The sequence below is a fragment of the Perissodus microlepis genome, chromosome 15 (assembly GCF_051167445.1).
Source record: "Perissodus microlepis isolate ML-2025 ecotype Zambia chromosome 15, ASM5116744v1, whole genome shotgun sequence".
Classification (NCBI taxonomy): domain Eukaryota; kingdom Metazoa; phylum Chordata; class Actinopteri; order Cichliformes; family Cichlidae; genus Perissodus; species Perissodus microlepis.
This window is the reverse complement of record NC_140475.1, coordinates 10958413-10977427: the sequence shown is the minus strand read 5'-3', so window position 1 is coordinate 10977427 and position 19015 is coordinate 10958413. Positions and strand designations below refer to the sequence as shown.

Sequence of the window (19015 nt, the reverse complement as noted above, 5' to 3'; positions counted from 1 at the left end):
CAATCCATAACAGCAGTCTTAGGTAAATTTCATGTTAATAAGTAAAATTGGGAGATATATCCTTTGGCTTTATTTTATAAATATTAAAGTCACTGTTATTGTTGCACTCAATATCCCATTTCATTCTTTAATGAAGTAGAATAAACCTACTGAAGCTAGCACAATAGTCAGTGTGTGTGTGTGTGTGTGCTCGTTGTGCTGCGCTCATTCACACAGCCTAAGGAAGAGAGGGTTACAGTAGGAGTATTTTCAGTTTTCCCAGTGCTCTCAGTAAAGGAACTGATCTAAGCTGTTTCCCATTGGCATTAAATATGCATTAGTCCCAGCCTTTCATGTGGGTGCTGAGCTGTGTTTTGTGTAAGAAGTCCTGAGGATATTTTCTGATACTTGGAGCCCACCAATTTTTTATCTCCATCTTTTAATTAAGGAGGAGAATGAGGTCTGTAAGAAAGCAAGCTAATCTTTATTAAATGGAATTTCTGGGACACTGATTTGCTTCAGGGCTAGTTACAAAACATCCTGCCAACAAACACTGCAAACCCCCAGCACTAAAATCTATTCTCATCAATTAACCTTGAGAAACCAAGGGAAAAGACCACACTGAAATTATACAAGGCATGGTATTAACATTGCCTAATAATCATCTCTACCCCTTACCTGTTATTTCATTCATTCTCTTTGAATAATGTCAGCCGAGGGTCTAGTCCCTGACAGAATCCCACGTTCACCCTGTCAGTAAGCTATACACCAGCTCAGGCGTTGTGCACAGCTTGTGGGCCTCGAGCTTGGTTCTTTCTTGTATAAAGACACGGTAATCAATCATTTTTTGACAGGTTTTAATGGAAGGGTAGGGGGTCTATGCCCACGTTGGCCATAGTGGCTTCCCAGAAAGGGGTGATTCTTAATCCCAACACTGTGCTGGCTGGTGTGGCCACCTCTGGTTGCCCTTATTTCCCCTCTACTGGCAGGTTGGCCCTCCGCTGTTCTATTATCCCTCTATCTGTAATTAAACGCAGCCAAAGGGAACTGAGATGGAGCGAGAAAGGGGAAGAGCTCAGGCTAGGTGTCCATGTTTCACACAAAGGGTTTCTGACAGGAAGGATCTGCGGCTTTCCATGACCCGAGGTGTGTGTGTGTGTGTGTGTGTGTGTTAACGTTAAGTCCTCATACCGTAAAGGTTAGAAAGGGATTACTGTAACATTAGTCAAAATAATAAAGCTGGAGAATTGATCAACTCTCCATCAGATACAGCGCACAAACCTTTAAAATCGCACAATTTGGACATGCAGCCTGTCTTGTGCAATAACTAATGCTGTCCATTCCCTCCGGAGACCTAATTTCGTCATGAAAGCCATAAGCTCACCTTAGAACGAGTGCAGAAGCCTGCACCCCTATCTCATTCTTTGTGGGGGTTGTAGGTGTGGGTAAATAATGGTAATACTCAACAATTCTCACCAGCACACTCTATGACTGTAATTTCACACAATTTAAGCTCTATTCACACTCATAAATCTCAAATTTCTCCCCATTTTTTCCCCCCCCATCTTTCCTCTGGAGACCTGCAAATGTTAATGCCAGTGTTTTGTGAGTGTAACCCCTTGCCAAGGCTTTATCTGTGGGCCCACGCTGGCTAGAATTGGACAAGATTGGAACCTGTCGCAGTAATGGGGTCTCTGACCCAGTAGGGCCATCACAGACAGTCTTTGTGTGTATAGGTGTGTAGAGGTTCATATACACAGGTCTGTGCATGTGCTGTGATTTATAGGGACACAAACCTTCCAATAGAGCCTGAAGGGCATGGCTGGGCTTCCATAAATAAGCAGCCTTGGTTATCAGCAAGGTAGGAAATATTGATTATTTTAAATGGCTATCGCATTACTCTCATAAATATGCATCGATTGCACATCATCGGGTTGATGTCCTTCGATTTGGTTTTGAAAAATGCGAAACCGTTAGCAGCTCATGAAATAAACAGCCATTTGTAAAATCTTATTTATCTCCTGAAGGCTCCTTTGAGAAAACGTTGTTTACGAACAGGCTATCCCGACTGAATTACTGAATTCAAGGATGAAAAAAAACAAAGGAGAGACTATACCCACAGTCGTATAAATTGCTGCAGGATAACTATCATTTATCTTATAACCCCAAACCATACAAAACGGAGAAACCTCTACTTTTCCAGGAACCTTTGGAATCATTTCCTAGTAGTGTTATCCATCAGTCGTGTTACAGCCCATTGAAAGAAAACAAAATGTCAGTCGCCCCAGAATAGACCCCTTGAACCATCATCTCCATGTTCCACTACAGTTTAAACCACCATACCTTCCAGATACAAGACTTTACCAAAGTACAATCACAGTGTCTGCAAAATATACAACACATCATTAACTGTGGTCTACCTCTGGTTATTTAATACACTGTTTCTTTTCTCTGCGAACCTCCCCCCGGTGGAAAAGCCTCAGGAGTATTGATGGTTCATGGATACCACTGCCAACACAGGAATTTTGAAACCCAAGTCAGCACTCATTCTAAGATGAACTGCGCTTTACCTCTTGCCTCTTTCTTCTGTGCATTAACTCCGGAGAATTTTGGCTGTCGGCTTTTCCCTCGTTTCCTCCAGTAGCTGCTGAGAAGGGGTGATCACTTTGACGTCGCTGAGCCTTGCTCACCGTGGGTGTAAATAATCAGATTTGTGACAAGAAGGGCCGCTAGTCAGAGGAGGTGAGAATTGAATTTTTGAACTCTCATCTTATTGTTCTGGTATGAATCATCTTCAGCCGATAAAACAGTATGCCTCCACTGTTCTCATGAAGAGAAACTGAATTACTTGTTTGAAACTGAGGCGAGCAGCGATTGAAGCGGATTCGGCGACTGGCAAAGGGACTCATGCAGCGTGCCAAGATGCATCTATGCATCCCATCTTTGATAGATTTGGCTACTGTATTAAATAAGTGAAAGCTTCTTACATTAATCAGAATGCTTTGTTTGGGGAAAAAAATTGTTGGAAACCCCAGAGAATAACTCAAAAAGCAATATTGTTTTACACACCCACCCAAATTAGGGAATGTAAGTTGTCACCATGTCAAGTAAGATAATTAAGATGCTTTCCAACGGCATTGTTGACAGAGTTGTAAAAAACAAACAAACAAGAAAACACTTGTGTGCTGACAGGCTGAATTTTGTGAAGCCTACACAAACGCAAGAGTTAAATGTGATGGTGAAAAAGAGGGAAAGACCACTGACCCGAGTTCAACATGCTGTTGCTTACTGCTCTGTGGCCTGGATGGAGAATCCAACTTTATTATGTAACACCAGTGACTGTAAGCTCAACAAACAGGGTTGAGGTTGGGCTGGAGCCCATCCCAGCTGTCAAAGGGCAAGAGGCGGGGTACGCCACTGATGGGTTGCCAAGTATCACAAGGAGATCTTAGGAGAACTTAACATGCTTATCTTTGTACTGTGGGAGGAAGTGGAAGTAACATGCAAGCTCCAGCCAGCAGATTCAAACCCAGCACCTATTTGTTGTGAAGCAGTAGTGCTAACCACCACACCCCCGTGCCTGTGTAATACACAGTGAGTAAAATAAAGAATGATCCCTTTTCAAAAGGCTACATTTTTTTTTAAAGTAATAGATATAGAAGCTTACGGTAAATTTTGAAATGCTTAGCTGAATATAAAGTGTAACATAGCAAAACTTACAACGTGTCCCCTTCATGACACGTGGAATATGCTTATATGATTTTCCAAACATGTCCCATATAATTCTGAGCCTGTTTGGAGTCACTGCAGCCACTGCTGCTGTTGTGCTGCCTACCGGCAACCACGTGAAACTTGCGAATCCCCTATTTAACAGTACATGGTACTGGTGAGTGGCTGGGGAATTAAAGCCCTTAAAATAGGATTATTCTTTTTCATACACCCTGTATGTTAATATAATATAATACTTTTTCAAATGCCAATGTCCTTCATACTCAAAGTGCAAATTTTTTACTAATCGGTCATCAAATAGCTTGACAGTCATTACTTTTCTGTAAAGGATAGAATTGTAGCGCTTTGCCTCCATTCAATTTATTTTTCCCCACCATTTATCAACCTCTAAACTAAATTCTCTCCATGGCTGAAGCCTGTGGATGAGATTTTATTCATCATTTCCCTCAAAATAAAAGTTTTAAACGTGTTAATAAATGAGTTCCCTGGAGCCTGACCGAGCAGGACATGAGCAGATTCAGCCTGGAGGCAAGGCCTTGAATAGAAAGAGCAGCGGAGAGCTTGATCTGTCTTTATGCGCTTTTAATTACACACGGCCGGATGGCCTTCAATCCCCAGAGAGCTGAGGTGAAGCTCACGTCAAGACCAGAAAGAGACGGGGAGAGGGGAAGGATCACCTGCACCTCTGAGGGCAGCGCGAGGTTAATTCAGCAGACACATTACAAGAGCCACAGGCGGCTGTCAATCATTCCACAGTATTTTGACTGACATGTAGTGAAAAAAAACTGTCAGTTAGCAGTAGACTTACAGACCCTTATTCTGCATGGATTTACTGCCCGTGTTTTAGAACACGTATGCAAATTTCCCCAGGAAGGAAAACCCTCTTTACGTTTCCAGTTTGTAGAGGAACCTCAGCTGAGTTAATGTGCTTAGCTTTTTGCAAAAATATGTTTAATTTTAATAATCAACTGCCTGGCAGGTAGCTAGTGCTCTGTAGTGGGTAATCTGAGAAGACACATGGTTTGTAAAACTGACTGATCAGAAAGACAACAGATAAGATCAAGTTGAGGCTAGTTTGTGTGTATTTGTGTGTGTCTGCTGCCCATATTCACATTAGATTGAATATGCTCATTCACGTGCACCCATCAACAATTGCACGTCCACAAAGATTCTCTGTTGAGTCCAATTTTGTCCATTTCAGTATCCCAAATTGCAAATTCTCCCTGGTGGGCTTTACCATCTATACTGTTCTTTCTCCGTCTTTCTCGCTGTTCTCTCTCACACATTTACTTTCAAACACATTTCGTCAACACACATTCCAACAGTTCAGAGCACGCTGAACAGCAAGATCAGAGGGAATAAAACACTCACACAGAGAGAGCTTTTATGTATCGGAAACCCTCTTCATTCTTATGAATCTCACCTCCCAGAACTGTACTTTTCTACGAAATGAGTGCTATAACCTCAAGGCAATGTCAAGGTGAAGGAAACGTGTCAGCGCCTCCCTGTTGAGCTTTTTCTCGCTCCGGCTCTCTCCAGTTAATGACTCGAGTGTGGAGAGTGTTACCTCAGCTAGGCCTGGCCAGATGAGCCCAGAGGAGATGGCTAGACTGTAATCACAGGCAATCATCAGCTCTCTTGCTAGATCTCTGCTACTCTGGACTGAACGGTATGGTCCTAAACCCGTGATTTGAGCCGTAAGGTGAGTGAGACCAAAGGAAAGGGGAGGGAGAGGATAAACAATAAAGGTTTACACTATGAAGTATGCACAAGTGAGAGATTATAGTGATGTTCATGGTCTTTATTTGGTGTGTTAACATGCTAAAACACAAATTTTATTTGAAGACGGGTATTTAAATGTGGTTACATTTTGACTGGAGGGGGGTTACATGAAAAAGTCCTTATCACCAAGACACGAAATTCTTTAAAATCTATTAAATATTGCCTAGAGAGCAGTAGGCCCGGGTTTGAGTCTGACCTGTGGCCCTTTGTCTTCCCCTTTCTGTCATCACTTTCCCGTCTATCTACAATGTCTCTACCCAATAAAGGCTAGAAGGCAAAAAAAAATCATCTTAAAAAAAAAATAAGAAAAGAAAATCCATTTAAGAGTTGCTCAGACTTTTATAGTAAATCTGGGACGAGTGAATGCCAAGGAAACACCAACATGGTGTGAATTCACAACGATGAGTATCTGTCTGAAATTTCCTGGCAGTCAGTTCAAAGGTGTCTGTAGTGGTAGACCGATCAGTTAACCAACAGATCAATAAAAAGCTGTATGAGTAAGTAAGACAGTCTGGAAAAAAAATGAGGGTTGCAGTGCAAGTATGAGAAAATGTCCATAATAATTAGTCATCGTAGCTGCAATTTGACTCAATCTTGGTTGGTCCACCACTGATAACTGCGAAAACTTAAATCGTAATGACATTGGTCTTCTTCTGACTTTCTCTAGTGCAGAGAATTCACAGCACCTGAGTGGGTGTAAAATAAACAATCCACCCCTCATTCAAGAAATCTTTAAACTCCACACAAACAAAAAAAAAAAAAAGATCCACGAGCATGTCTCACTGCAGGTCAGTAAGAAGACTACAGAAGGTAACCCTATTAAAAAATAAATAAATAAATAAAATCATGCAGCTTGACGTGGTGGGTCCAGGGACTGTGACTTCAAAATCCTCGAGGCTAAAACTAATGGAGTTCTGCTTCTTCCAGCTTGTCTGTCTCTCTTCATCAAAACACAACAACCCCCACATAGCCTGCAGCACTGATAGTAATATGCGATACAGAATGGTTGTTCGTTTAATTTTACAGCCAGGCATGCTGGTGTCACTCAAAAAAAAAAAAAGAAGTTTACATGTCAGTGGTGCTGTGTGAGAGAAAAGCCTTGGACTTTTTGTCTCCTACCCTCAATCCTACGTGCTCTGCGGTTGAGTCTGGTTGTCTGCTTTCTGCTGTGGTCTTTCATCACGTTCACTCCCCATTCTGGCATGCCTACTAGTATCTGTGTGTGTGTGTGTGTGTGTGTGTGGGGGGGGGGATAAGACAAGAACTTTACTGCCATCTAGTGGCAACAAAACCGCTGCCCTTCCTGTGGGGTCAAGGAGATTAGGTGTGAGATCAAGAAAAAGAAATGCATGGAAAACAGTGGTGTGGAGTGTTGTCTAAACACTGTTCATATACATCTCCCGTGTGTCTTTGTGGTGGTTGATGCTGGTACTTCATTAATGGGAGTCCATATTAGTGTAGCAGGTCAAGTTAAGTCAATGAGCAAGTGCTAATTCCTCTGCAGTCCTGTGCACTGCCACTCGTCACACATTTGCATATAAATTGCTTTAAACGTGATGTTGCTGCTAAATTCCTTAACCACCACTTGTTTAAAATTCATGAATGCTTTTGAATTTTGTCAGACATGGTTGAGCTGTCAAAAAAACCTTTGATACTTAAAAAAAAAAAAAAAACCCTGCAGGTGTGCATGCGTACAGGCATTTGGCCTGAGATTTTGTGAAATTCTCTCCTATTTTGTCTGTGAAAAGCTCTGGAAGCTCCCTCTGTCTCAAGCCGTCTCTCTCTTTATTTCTTTGTGTGTTTGTCCCTGCACGCGTGTGTGTATTCAGACTCATTACCCTGTCTTGGCTGGTGAAGAGAGCCTTGTCTCTGTGGGCATCAATGTGTTAATGTACACTGTGTCTAGTTATCTCTGGTTACCATAATCAGTATTCAGAAACAGTCTCTGCTGGAAGGGCAAATATTTTGTTAATTTTCAAACTGGGACTTGCAAAAACATGCATGTAAAACACTTTTTTTTTCCCTGTAGACTTTAGATGTTTTGCACCACAGCTAACCTATTTCTAACCTTTTAATCAACATGAACAAACCAAGGTAGAACAATTAAAATTGGGCATGTCACAAATTGTTTCGGGCACAGGATACACCCGTGCTCTGATGCTGCCTATCTATTGCTAGCGGGGGATCGGATTTTAGACAAATTCTCTTGTTCCGAGTTAATTTGTGTCTGCTGTTTGATTGTTTGCCTCAGGAGGAACAAGGATAGTGCTTAAAGTAATTGAATGGCCCATTTACATTCTACTAATTGATTGTGAGGGTTTCGATGAGGGTTTTTTTTTTTCCGGTGTTGCCCTGTATGAGACAGAGTAGAGTCCAGCAAGAAGCAGCAAATGAAACCTTTACAATCAAACAATAAACAGATCAAGTAATTGTAATATGAAAATATATTGGGGTTTTTTTCCAAGATTTCGAAAAAATGTTTATATTAGGCCATAATGTAGTGGATTACACATTCACCTGACAAACAAAAGTTCCCTGGGAGGCGAGACAAATCTATTCTTGTTTAAAAATAAAAAATAAAAAATCTACCAAATCAGAAATGCAGAGCTATTGGATGTGGTGACCCCTTGTGCCAAGAGAGCAGCTTTATTTGCGTTGGGCTACATAAATTAAACAGTCAGCCTTAATAAATCCTGATCAAAAGCTATACTTCATAAACACTAGACACTAGAAAGGACGGCTCTTTAGGTCATCAAAGTATGTCTGTTTGTCATAACTACAGTGACCTGCAACTTCATGCGGTCAAAGCCAGCTCAGCAACAGTGGAATGCCTTTGATGTACCTGTACCTGCTTGTGCAGCTTCTTTCGAGTATGCGTGGCTATTTTACAGCATGCCCCTTTGAACTGTTTTGGGGTTTTGTTTTGCTTTTTTAATTTTTCAATTGAAGTGGCCATGCTCATGCGGTTTGTATCTAGCTTGCTAGCTGAAATTAAAAGAATACAAATCATTGCCTCTTGTTCATGCACTAGAAGGTTTTATAGGCTGTATTAAAGGCTGGAGCTTTGTGCTGCTTTTGTTATAACTGACTGATCTGAACTGATGGTATAATACGCAGCATCGGGAACTGCCTCGTCTAGCGGCTAAAAAACATGAAAAATATTTAACTTCATCTGCAGGAAATGTGCTGTCTAACCACTTGAACAAAGAATGTTGACCGCATTTTCTCAGTCTGCCTTCATCTGTATGTGTATAAACTCCTAAAGACAGCCTGTTTATGTTCCCTGGTCTCTGCACATCCTTGAGATTCACTTGTGTGATTTTTTTCTTCTTCTTTTCTTCTTCCTTTTTTGCAAGTCCTTCGCTGCGCATTTACATGAACCCTTGCACTTTGTTTCCTTCTCTAAACGTTGTGATGGCAGGTCTAAACAGGATGCAGGTCAGCTGAAATGGTTTACACAGGAGATCCCGATGCATTTATTGCGTTGTGACAAAGCTGCGCTGCTACACTTCAGACATCTAAATTTAGCAGGAGTTGCAATGAGTTGCTGCACAGTTTGTCTTTACAGTTGAGCTATACATCTTGACTCAGGCTCTCCAGCCCATCTTTACCAGCTTTGGAAACACAGATGAAAATGCAAGCTGACCAAATAGACTTCCTCCTTTGTAGTTACATGTTTTTAGCAGCTGCACATCACCTCTAGATATGGCTTCACAGTGTTTTGAGCTTCAGTTGCTTAAATAATGTGCACTGTTTCTTATTTGCCAGCATGTCATTGTCTGCTCACCATCACCCTCGCTTCTGAAAGAGTGGCGTACCCTATGCTATTTGGTTGTGTCAGCAACACTGACTTTGGTGAGCCATCTCCTGGCGAGTGGATGTGGGACATTTCTCTGGTACCTATCCAAGCCTATGTCTGCCCCGCCATTCCATTCCTCACTGTTACTATCTGTCATCCCCTCAGTTTCTCCTTCCTCCTCTCCCATGACCTCAAGGAGTCCTCAGGAGGTGAAGTCTTCCAAAATGGGAAGATTGTTTTTTTTTTTTTTTCTTCCTCCCCATCTGTCTCTTTGGTCTTGTTTTCCCTCTCACAAATTAGCATAGAAAAAGGAAAAAAAAAAACACCCCAAACCTCAATGTCGAGTGACTCATTCAAATAATTGTTGCTTTAACTGTATCAAGTTACTCTTTTCTCTGACTCCCTTTTTGCTTTTCTTCCTTTCCCCAGTACAGTGCGGTATCTGGGCCACTTGTGAATTGGGGCCTTTCAGTGAAAAGGCAGGAAAAAAACGAGTGACATCAGAGAGAGAGAGAAAGAGAGGGATCTAAAGTCGCCCTGTAATTTTCTGTTCTGTTTCTGTGATTGCATATATGACCATAACAGACAACCGGTTAGCTGGTTCACTTTGTACGTGTACATATATATTACATTAGTAAAGATCTCCCATGTGTCTGTTTTATTTTAGCATGTTTGCGCTGCTTGTGTGTAGGTGGAGCTTGACATTGTTGACTCCATCCATCCATTCGCTACCGCTTATCCTTTTCAGGGTCACGGGGGGTGCTGGAGCCAATCCCAGCTGTCATAGGGCGAGAGGCGGGGTACACCCTGGACACCCTGGACAGGTCGCCAGTTTGTCGCAGGGCTAACACACAAGGACAGACAAACATTCACACTCACATTCACTCGCACATTCACACCTAGTGGCAATTTGGATTATCCAATTAACCTATCCCCACATTGTTGACTTTTACAGCAAAACAGTTTTAACAGGAGGGCTGTTCATAACCGAATAACAGAGAAAACAAAGAGACCCTCGCGTGTGTGCGAGTGTGTGTTTGTGTGTGCAATGAAAAGACAGTAAGAACAAAGAGACAAGAGATGGCGAAAGAAAAGGGGAGTGTACGGAGAAAGAGGAAGGCCAGAAAAAACTCCACTTTTGAGAAGGAGAAGAAATTTGAGACATGTTGAAACATTTTTGGATAGAGGAGAGGAAAAGGGCAAGACATGCGGAGTGAAGGATGAGATCCCTCCCCCTGCCAAACTCGAGTTATACTCTTGACTATTCTATAGCTAACCCTTCCTCTTTTCCCCTCCTCTCCACGTCCCATGTGAGCAGCAGCCCGATGACTGGACCTCTGTGTGTCTCCACTCTGCTTACGCTTTGCTGCGCTCTGGCAGACATGCATTGTTCTCCACTGTACACTACTTGTTGCTCCCATTCTTAAAGAGTTAGTCGGTGTTAGCTCGGCAGAAAGAGTGGGAGGAAAATACTCAGCGGCAGCCTCGCGGTGAGTACTGACATTTTAATTTTTTAGAGAGGAATATTCTTGTCTCATTCATTTGTGGTGCCTGTCAAAAGGTTTTCAGTAGCATAACAAGTTTTTCTGAGGGATATCTTCAGTGGAAGATTTTTAAATAAGACAATCAGTTTGGCACGCCATGTAAAGAACATCGATTCATTAGTTTTTTTTTTTTTCATTGAGTAAGTTGGTGAAAGACATGCTCTGGTAGTGAGAGCCCTTTCAGCTCGGCTCTTGTTTCTTTTGCTGACTCACTCTATTAACTTATTTCATATGGCTCCGTGGTGTGTAGGAGTGTGTTGTGTACATGTGTTTGCCGTTGTGTATAGTTTCTTAAGGAATTCTGTACAGATGCACGTGTATATGTCATTTAAATGTAATTATCAGCCCCTGGCCCTACCTGATGGTGTAAATGTGAGAATTTAACAAAGATGGAGGGAGCAAAACATAAGGGAGGGTGGGGATGCTGGCATACAGCTGTTACTCACTGTTTGCTTCGCTCTCTCGGGTCTGTATTGATTTCCTTCTCTCTCCCCACTAAACGAGAACAATAGCTTCATGCCTGGCCAAGACCCCCCAGTAAATAACTCAGCTAAATATCTACAGCAAATCTCCAGCAAGATGTTGTTCATTGATTGCTTTGTCATCAGATGTGCACACACAAACACACATACATACGGAGGGAAAATACACAAACGCTCAATCGGGCCTTGTCGTCTAGAGGGACTTCATTGTTTGGTGTGCATAATTGTTTGTGTGTATGTGTCTGTAAAGGCCTTGTCCAAAAAGGTCTTGGACAATGAAGTCTGTCACCGGGGGATGTGGATTTCTATCTCCCTCTCCTTCCCTCTCTCCCTTTGCTTTTCCTGTCCCAGTCTCCCTTCACATCTGGATCTCCCCACCAGCTGACAAGGAACAAGGGAGCGGATGGAGGGAGGAAAAAGGCATGGATTGGGGGGAAAAGAAGAGAAGGTTAGAAATTGGAGGAAGGGGAGTGTATTTGAGCCAAAGTTCCCTCCATGCAGGAAGAGCAAACTTCACAATGTTATTGTGATTGTCTGATGTATGGGAGGAAGCGCAAACACTGCGCGCACGCACGCACACACACACACACACACACACACACACACACACACACACACACACACACACACACACACACACAGTCCTTCACACGCAGGACTTAAGTTCACATGCGTGCAAATACAGTAAATGAACATGGGCAAATGTACACACATTTAAACACATGCAATACACATTTAAAGGACTGTGAAGCCAGCGTTAAGCCGATTGAAGTGACACTCATGCTGCGTCACTATTTAGGCTCAGAGAAAAACTGGTGCCGGTGCTTGTTGGAGGGCTTTGGCCTTACCATGTGTCAAGTTTTTAATAGGAAATTTTGCACAAGGCTTTAGCTGTCAAAGCAAGTCCTTTTCCCTCTCGGTCTCTTTACTCTACTGCCTTCCAGCTCATTAGCCCATTGCTAAGCTATACTTGAAATTAAATCAGTTTCCTGGATTGAAATTAGAAGTAAAAAAAAAAATATATATATATCTGCCAGAAGAAGCCATGCAGGCCAACTGTTGCAATGTTCTGCCAAAGCTGGTCAACCTTCGCCTGTTTATCCATACCAGGGCAGAGCCATGTGCCATGGCAACAGGTGTATGCTGATTATTAATATTAGGCAACAGGCGAGGCTGCATGAATGCACGATGATTTAAAGGGGTAAACGTCCCCCTTACATCTGCTTTGGCGGATTCTGTGCAGCACACACGATTGGGGGAGGTAAAGATTGGGGACATTGATAAAACACCAGCAGTTATTTCCTCCACAGCCTCCCAGGAATTGTTTGACTATGCAGTTTCTGCCATATGTGCATGTGTAATTCAGCCATCTCCCTCTGTCAGTGCAGCTGGTCTGCGTCTGCCTGTACCGCTACTTTTCATATTACTTATGGCCTTTAGTCAAGCCTGCATCATTGTGCGAAATATAGGCAAGAGGGATGATGTTACAGTGCAGGTGGCATGAGTAAGACTGAGGTCACTGCTGAATGGGTTTACAGTGTGAATAGCTTCTCTTTGTGACTTGACATCACTGTGAATACTATAATTTTAGGGTGTATGAGTTTTTGCTTTTCATAGTAAGCATGTTTTGATATATAAAACATATATAGCATAACAGTGATGGACTGGAAAAGTGGCCCTGTTTTGGCTTTGTAATCCGTATAGTTCTTATACGACCAAGTGTGTATGTTTTACATCATGATGTCACTAAGCGGACTGAGGGCTACAGCCAATGATGTAGTGTCACTTGGCACAAGTGACACTACATCGTATTGTCTGTGTGCCAACCAACAATCAGCCAGGAGAAAAGTGAAATGTGTTGAGCTGCGTTAAAAAGCCCTGATTTGTTTTGGTCTGTGTAATAACATTCATTCAGCAGTGGTGTCAGTACATCGTGTACAACGATCTTTCTCATATTCATGGAACAAGACCAAAGAAACTGACAAAAAGGGACTAAATGGATAATGATAAAGTCAGTGTGGATAAATACAAGGAGAAACCAAAGTACTGTAAGCGAACATAAAGGTTATTTGCATTCTTTGTGTTTTATTCAAACCAGCCAAATCTGGTTGAGCATATCAGTAGGTCTTCAGATATTCAGACGGGTGGATGGGCGAAAGTAGGCTACATGGCAACCATCAAATAAGAGTATAACTTGAGTTTGGTTCTGCTCTTATCTCAGCTCATGTGCAATACATCACACTTTCTTTGGCCTTAAATGAGAGATTTGCCAGAGTAACTTCACTTTGGCAAATCTCTTATTAGTAGAGGAGGATATGTTTGCTATATACATGTGTGCGCACATGTGTAAAGTGCACACATTACTACTTGCATGTTGTGGTACTGTGTTTTAGTGTTTTGTGTCTACAGTTAAATAATTATAAATAATTTTAGTAAAGTTTCCAGTTTACAAACAATACGGATGAACTTTGTGACTTTAGGCATTCTTTGCTGCAGCTGCTTGCAGAGAGGCACTCATTCCCTTGTTAGACATTCCTGAATTTATTTTTTGGATTTCACGCAGTCTTTGTTTTTCTTCCCATGAATACAACTGTGGCAGGGTCTAATGACAGACCAATGGCTGCACACAGAGCTTCAGGAGTGATGTCCAAAGTAATCTGCTCCCTGACTAGTACTTGTGACAGTCTTATAATAAAGGCAAATATGTTCAAAGTGACACATGTATGTATGTTTAGTATTATGTTTAGCAATAATAATTATGCTGCGTGCAAGAAAGGTAATAGAATTTAAACTAAACTCTGTTTTTCACCTTAATTGTTTTTCAGAAGGTATATGAATGATGCTAATACTCTGTGTAGACTGAGTGGGCATTTATGTAGCACACCAAATGTCTTTATCGTTGCAAGTAATCTGCAATCTGCTAAAAAAAAAAAAACCTCTTCATTTTACAGCCTAATTGCTTTTTGGTGTGCTTGCAGCTTTGCCACAATAGTTTATTCTACAGTCTGTGAAGCAGAAGATTTGCAGGTAGATTCTTTTCCCCCCCATTTTTTTTCAAAAATTCAATCAGTCATATCTTTTTTTTTTTGTGCCAGTTTCCTCTTTCATCTGGAACAAGATATCTGTGTGTGTGTGTGTGTGTGTGTGTGTGTGTGTGTGTGTGTGTGTGTGTGTGTGCACGCATGCTTCTGTCTGAATGAGTCCTGGCAAATTTAATTAAAATCTTGCTAATAACCAACACTGAAGTCTTTGTTTTAGGCATATAATGAGTGAAGGAATCAGAAGTCACTGCATCGACCATCAGTTTTATTAGTTGTCACATTGAATACATCTATAGTGTATATATTACTATCAAAAGAATTTGTGGGTATGCATACACGTGGTAGTTGCATATACTCAGAGGGTCCTGCATGCTTGATTCTCTGTAGGTATTCTTCAAAGGGCTGTGCATTGCTGAGCTTATCCCTGAAGATTATCGCTATTCTTCCACCCTGTCATTTTTTCTTCTGTAGCTCTGGCTGCTGTAATTCTATGGTTCAGCAGTTATTATGAAAGCTGGCTTTGAAAGCTCATTAAATCTATTTTGAAACAAGGTGGAGGCCAGGTATAAATCTCCTGCAAAAATCCAAGTTTTGAGCAGGTCACACATCATATTGAGATGAGAGGATTACAGCTATTATTGTTTAAAGAACATTCCCTGATTATAGCTCGCCCCTGTGTGTGGATACAAAGAGTTCTGATTACTGCTGGCACTGCCGCCTCACTTCCCAAGAGTCTAAGCATTGACTGGCACAGCAGGGGGTGCAGGAAAGGCGGCAGGCATACATACACACACACGCACACTCACACACATAGATGTACCAACACAAAGGCAAACATGCAGAGACACATTAAACACATGTTAACATCATGTTTTAATGAAAAGCACAGTCTTTTCTTGAAAAGAATTGCACAGCTATTTTCATAATGTGTATTTAATACAGATTTCACCTATAATAAACACACAGAACAGCTGCAGGCATTTGGATCAGAGCTAATATTGAAATATATTAAATGTATTTTTTTTTTTTTTTTTTTAATGGATGATAGGCTTTTTTGCATGATTGTGTATAACACATCATTCGTCACTCAGTACACCATCAGATTTTAATGGTCTTATTTAACAACAAGCGTTCACACACACACATGCTTTTTCCTGTTTGTGTTGCCAGTGGCAACGGTTTGGCAAGGATCAGTGGTGATGTCAGCAGTGATGTACGAGTGTTGGAGTGCGAGGAATGACCTCAGCAGAGGGGAAGTCCCGGGAGACTCATATCAGCTGCAGCCAGTGTTCGCCTTCAGAACTTTCTCACACTACAGCTCTGCCGACCCCCCCCCCCCCCCCCCCCCCCTCCAAAACCCCTCCTTCTGATCCTTCACAGGCATCACAAATCACCAGCATGCAACATGGCAAAGAGCTCTGACATGCACACAAGAATCAGTTAGTTTTAAAGTCTTGTAGTGCAGTACGAAGCATGCAGTCTCTCTTCCCAGCTTCCCAAAAGTGAGAATTTTATCTCGGGAAGCAATTAATCAGCAATTGAACTGATAGTTAAAATATGAACTGGCTTGAAATGAGTCACGTCCATATTTATATGCTTTATACATCCTGACACTGTAAAGCCAGACTAATATACAAGCTGGAAAATATTATTAGCAGATATGTCTTCATATAATAAACTGTATGAACATATTTTGTTTGATCACAACTAAACTGCATTACTTGAAATGCTCTCATTACATAGTTTCACTCGGACTCTCTTGTTTACAATACTCTTAGCGCTGTTAGCACATGCAGCAGAGTATGTATCACAGCGAGCCAAAGGATGTCTTGATGCTAAGATGCTAACTAGTTTGTTGAAATGCATTGCAGGAAAACTGGTAAACAATGATCACAGGCTTTAGCCTTCATAGTATATCTGTGACAGAGCATGTGTATAAATGGGTTCGTCTATCAGAAATATATTGGCCAATATATCAGTACTCCATTTTTTTACTGCTTAAAATTTGTAAGTGGCATTGGTCATATTGCTAATGTGGTTTAAACAGTGATAGTGTATGAGTTCTCTCACTGTACGGTATAAAAACACTTGAAAAAGGCTGGGAGTAAGCTTTGGAAATGTTGAGTTATTGAAGAGAGCAGTTTTCTTTGAGAAATCGGTCTTTCTCTTGTGCTCATCACCGCATTCTTCTTCAAGAGATTAATGTGTGAAACTGATAAATGTTGTTTCCATTTATCTGTGATTCACTGCAAAATATCAAAAATTGCACGAGACTTTCTACTTGGCAACTTTGTTTTCGTGATTTTATGTTTATTTAACGTTGGTAACAAGAAAAATATTCCAACTCAAATGTAACTTTTTTTTTTTTTTTTTTACATGTGCAGCAAACATTCTTTGCATGTCTATCCAATCCATGCTTGATGACTCTTGCTAAATTTTAGTGAATTTTGGTAGTACTAATGTGTAAAATAAATACCAGAGAGCATTATTTAGTGTATGCAATGCAGATTTTCCATGCATTTGTGAGAGTGTTTTGAAAAGATCAGTTTTGTGTGCTGTAATTTAAATAATAATGAAAGCATTTCCTGTAAGTAAACCTAGTAGTTATACTGATGAACCTTAGTTTGAGACCTGCACGCATCCCATTGCCTTTTTTTTAGTGGTAGTAACCTCATCATCTATGCCTATGTTGTGGGCCGTTGTTGGCGTACACATATTGTTATCGGATATTTAAACCCATTACGTCCTCCTGCTTTTAAAAACACCAGCTGCATCACTGCGGTGACATCTAGCATGTGAACACAGCTTGCGCCCTCCCTCCAGAGTGGTTTTCTGTCCAGATTGCTGAACTACAGTCCAGGCTTTGCTCTTGATTCAAGCAACAGTCAGTTCATAAATGAATGGTTGCCTCTTCCTAGGACAGCTGTGTTACCAGGCATGAATGGAAAAATGATCACAAGAGTACCAACCGCATTCGTGAACTGCATACTGTGTGTGTGTTTTTGTGTGTGTGTGTGTGTGTGTGTGTGTGTGTTTTCTAAGCCAAGTACACGGTGCCTGTACTCATTTGCAAGCACACGTGTGCTCATGAACCTGTTCGTGTGTGAATGAGTTGTGAACTATGAAACATCGAGGGATCAACTGCCACTAATGAATCAATGGGTGAATTATTTATCGTGTTTGCGTTTGCCTTGATTGATGTGTCATTCGAAGGTGGGTGTGTAATGGCTGCTGGCTGGTAAATGCATAAAACAGTATGTTGAGAGTGTGGCGAGAACAGAGGAAAGTATAAATCAGTACAACCCAGTTTCCACAAAAAAATTAGGCGCTATTATTTTGAACTTATGATGTGCAGAAACTACAAATATCGTGTACTTGCCTTGTATGCTGTCAAAACAGCCTACCCTTTGGGGTATGGGGCCTTTTGTGGGATCTGGCATAGGACGCTGGCACTGGATGCCTTGGGTCCTGTGGGTTCCGGGTGGGGCTTCTATGGACAGGGCTTGGCCCAACACATCATGCAGATGCTAGTTTAGATTCACATCTACAGTCAGCATCTACATTTTTAGTCCATGTCAGTGCTTTAGGGGACATGCACTGACATGGTGCTGTAGAGAGCGTACATTTCTCCTTTATTGGCTTCTTTTCACGGGCTCCCTGTTAAATCCAGAATCAAATTTAAAATCCTGCTCCTCACATACAAGGTCTTGAATAATCAGGCCCAATCTTATCTTAATGACCTTATAGTGCCATTTCACCCCATTAGAGCTCTTCACTTTCAGACTGTGAACTTATTTGTTGTTTCTAGAGTATTTAAAAGTAGAATGGGAGGTAGAGCCTTTGATTTCCCCCCTGGTTCTTCCACTTGAGGTTCCTGTTAAAAGGGAGTTTTTCCTTCCTGCTATCGCCAAAGCGCGTGCTCACAGGGAGTCATATGATTGTTGGAGTTTTCTCTGTTTTCCTTGTATTATTATTAACCTATTATGTAGGTTCTTTACCTTACAATATAAAGCGCCTTAAGGCAACTGTTGTTGTGATTTGGCCCTGTATAAATAAAATTGAATTGAACTGAACATGTGAAAATAATAGACACTTGAATGCCAGAGCCCAAGCTTTCCCAGGAGAACATGGAATATATTGAGATGTTATTCAGTTCTCAGTGGTTTATTCTCATGGCTAATTGTATGGCTCAACGTAACTTGACCTAGAAATTCTAAAGCATTATCAGTGCTTTGCCCCAGGGGGAGCTGTTGCTCCAGCTGTGTGTTGTCCTACCCTGGTCCTTCCTACCCCCTGGACCCATGAAACAATAACCTCCCCGTTTTGTTCTATCCACTTCTCAATCAATGTTTTCTATTTACGTTCCTATTTAAATCGTTTGCTCTCATCATGGTTTACCAAAAACTTCCCTATTTTCAAGTCACGGACAAAGGCAAACTTTTCCCCACCTTTCTCTTTGCCATTACATCATAGCCCAAACCGAGGCCACAGCTGTAAACATGTTTCCACCACATGTCCATGGGTTTCTAATGCCAGTCATTTGCGTGCATAAACAGACTGAATCAGACGTCTAGCTGAGGTTATGACTGAGCTAAACGTTGGAGAAAATCGAAGCAGACTTTGTTCCAGCTCCAGTTAAAGTAAAGTGCAGTCTTGGGC

The 19015-nt window shown here is 41.5% G+C and overlaps 1 protein-coding gene across 4 annotated transcripts in view; it reads left to right on the top strand.

The window, feature by feature from the left end:
- The window catches only part of sash1a (SAM and SH3 domain containing 1a), a 165103-nt gene that overhangs the window by 83957 nt on the left and 62131 nt on the right, over positions 1-19015 (top strand). Inside the window, exon 1 of one of the 4 annotated variants that reach the window (XM_084954183.1) lies at positions 10627-10779. The exons of the other annotated variants lie outside the window; for them this stretch is intronic. The gene's annotated coding sequence lies outside the window, so the exon portion shown is untranslated. Of the gene's footprint in view, positions 1-10626; positions 10780-19015 lie in introns of those variants that run through there. 4 annotated transcript variants of the gene reach the window in all.